The sequence below is a fragment of the Chrysochloris asiatica genome, unplaced genomic scaffold (assembly GCF_000296735.1).
Source record: "Chrysochloris asiatica unplaced genomic scaffold, ChrAsi1.0 scaffold00060, whole genome shotgun sequence".
Lineage (NCBI taxonomy): Eukaryota > Metazoa > Chordata > Mammalia > Afrosoricida > Chrysochloridae > Chrysochloris > Chrysochloris asiatica.
The window spans coordinates 1,862,339-1,865,682 of NW_006408578.1; positions in this window are offsets into that span (position 1 = coordinate 1,862,339).

Sequence of the window (3,344 nt, forward strand, 5' to 3'; positions counted from 1 at the left end):
TGACTGCAAAGCCATTTGGACTGCAAGGTCAGTGGTTCAAGCCCACCAGCTGCACCTCAGAAATCCTATACAGAGAACCGACTCGACAGCACTTAACAACAACAAATATATATATATATATATACTTCATGAATCCTGGTGTATTGCTACAGGTTAATGTGCTGGACTGCAAGGTCAGTTTGAACCTCAAAGTTGGCAGTTGAAGCTCACCAGCCATTCCTTGGAAACCCTCTATAGAGTCACTATGTGTCACAACTGACTCGACGCCACTTAACAACAACAATAGTTACGGGGTCCTGATGTACTGCTGTAGGATAAGCACTGGACTGCTAACTAACCACAATTTTGGCGGTTCAAACCCACCAGCTGCTCTCCTGGAACCCTCCCTATACAGGGTCCACTGACTTGATGGCGCTTAACAAACAACAATGTATATATTATTATGATTTAAAAATAATGATATATATTATTATTATCTCAAAAAACTATTAAAACCATTTTAAATGTACAATTTAGTGGTACTAATTGCATTCACAGTGTTGTACAGCCATCACCACGTTCTAGTTCCAAGACGTTTTTATCGCTTCAAATAGAAATTCAACAATAATTCTCCATTGCCTCCCTCCCTCAACTCCCTGGTAACCTCAAATTTATTTTTTGTCTCAAAGGGTTTGCCGTGTGTTCTAGTCAGTTCATCTAAGTGGAGTTACGTGATAATTTGTCCCTTTGTAAGAGGTTTATGCCACATAATATTCGCATGCTTCATCCATGTTATAGTGTTAATCAGGACTTCCTTCCTCTACATGACTGAGCAATGTTGTACCATACACAGAAACCTCATTTTGTTGATCCATTCATCTGTTGGTGGAGACTTGGGTTGTTTCCACATTTTTGACTTATATGAATAACAATCCTGTGCTGAATATTAGTGTACAGGTATCTGTGTGGATATCAGTAAAGTTTGCTCATACTCTTGCCTTAGACAGATTTTGGCAAGAAAGATTCACTTGGTTCTTGTCAGGACGAGTCATAAAGTGATGTTGTTGAAGTCTGTGGCTTAGAAACATTGTGAGGCAAACTTTTTGAGGGAGTGAGAAAGAGAAGAATAAATGTACTTTGAAACACCTTGAAATCAGATTGGGTACTGCCAGCCTGATTTTTCTCTCATATACATTGTCATGCAGTTGTTGCTTTTTATCACTGCAATCGTTGCAAGTCCAGCTTTGCAAGGATATTATGATGTCACCGAGAGGAACATAGCATGGTCTCGTGAAGAAGTATGAGCTAGTAGGAGTGCATGAACTATTGAATAGGTATTGAGCTCATAGCTGTTCGAGCTAGTAGTTGGTGCGCTGTTTGTTAGGTGTCGACTATCATGTATTTGCTTCAAATTTGAAGTTCCTCATAGCACCCCTAAGGTTGTCTTGTGGGGCACCTCCATACGCAGTCTGGAATTTAACACTAGAGTGAGTGTTACAGACTGGAAATAGCATAGAAAACTAAACAAGAGAAAGCCCATGCAGGCTAAGTAATCAATATGGATAAAATCTTTAAAGCCTGTTCACCTTTGCCAACTTCATAAAACCCAAGTTCCTGAAGGGAGTAAACTGTCAAACCATGAACCATTAGGGCCTTCAGGAAGTAGAGAGAAGATCTAAAGCTGTATTTAATCTCAAACTGCATATGTCTATTTGAACTTAAATGAACTGTAATTGAATAAAACTAGAAGTTCAATTCTTCAGTCATACTAGCCACAGTTCAAGTATAGTCGTGAGGTAGACTTTGAATATGTCCATCATCACAGAAAGCTCCATTGAACAGCAGTGATCGAAAGCAAGGGTTCCATGGGTCAAATCCAAAATGTACAACCCATGTGTTAACAAGTTTTTCCATTTAAAAAGTTGAAAAAATATGTGGGAATTTGTTTTCTCTCATGTTACATTAAATCCACTGCCACTGAGTTGATTCCAACTCATAGCAGCTGTCTATGACAGAGTAGAACTCCTCCCTAAGGCTTCCGAGACTAAATCTTTACAGGAGTAGCTTCATCTTCCTCCCCTGGAGCAACTCATGGGTTTGAAACAATGACCGTACAGTTAGTAGTCCATTGCTTAACTCGGTGTTTAACCAGGGTTCCTCTTGTGGCATTGTTGTGGTTGTTGTGTGCTCTCAAATTGGTTTAGACTCATAACGACCCTATATGGGGTTTCCAAGGAGCAGCTAATGGGTCTGAACCTCCCACCTTGTGGTTAGCAGACCAGTTCTTACCCTATAATGCCCAACACCAGGACTTGTTACATTACATACCTTGATTTTGCCCCTTTGTCCCTAAAGCCTAGAATACTTACTGTCTTGCCATTTACAGAAAATATTTGCTGATCCCTAGTCTAAAGCATTGTCTAACTACAGTAGAGGAAACAGGCCTGGTGTCTTAGGCCAGGTTTTCTAGAGAAGCAAAACCAGTGAAACATATAGGTATATATATATACATAGAAAAGTTTACTATCAACGAAATGGCTTATAATTGCAGAGTCCCAGGTTCCTGCAGGAAAGAGAGAGAGAGTCTTTCATGTCTGTCAACTATATTGGGAGCAGTTCCCACCCCCAAGGAAATATCCTTTCAATTGACTGGCTGCTCATAGCCACTCATCATAGAGTTAACTATGCTTGTATTAGGTTTCATCACCAAGGACAATTAGGCACATCCCAACTGCTAAATCATTGGAATCCTGTTTCAGTCACACTGACAAAGAACCCTAACTGCTACACCTGTAGACAGAAAGTGTTTGGTAGGAATTGGTATGAGCTATGACTACTGTCTGTAGTCATGATAATGACAAGTATGTGATCTATTGGTAGATCACAGCCCACAACAACACAGTCACAACTCTAGGTCAAGTTTAACCTGCTAAGGTTTCTTCTTTACAAATGTTTTCATACATCCAATGAATAAAACAATGGGTTCCTTTAGCTGCATTGTGTACTAGTAAAGGAGTCATCAACTCCTTGAAGAGATCTGGCTCACGATTTTCTGATGAGCCTGTCAGTGGAAGATCAAAAGGATCGTTCGGAAGGAATCTCACAAAGGCCTCAAAGTTAGAAATGGTTTCGTGTCTTCCAATAGGGTTATGTTGTTGTTGTTAGGTGCCATTGAATCGGTACTGACACATAGCGACCTTTTGCACAGCAGAACGAAACACTGCCTGATCCTGGGCCAGCCTCACTACTGTTGCCACGCTTGAGTCCATCAATGCTGCTACTTGGCCAATCCATCTTGTTGGGGGTCTTCCTCTTTTTCTCTGACCCTCCACCTTATCAAACATGATATCCTTCTCCAGCAACTG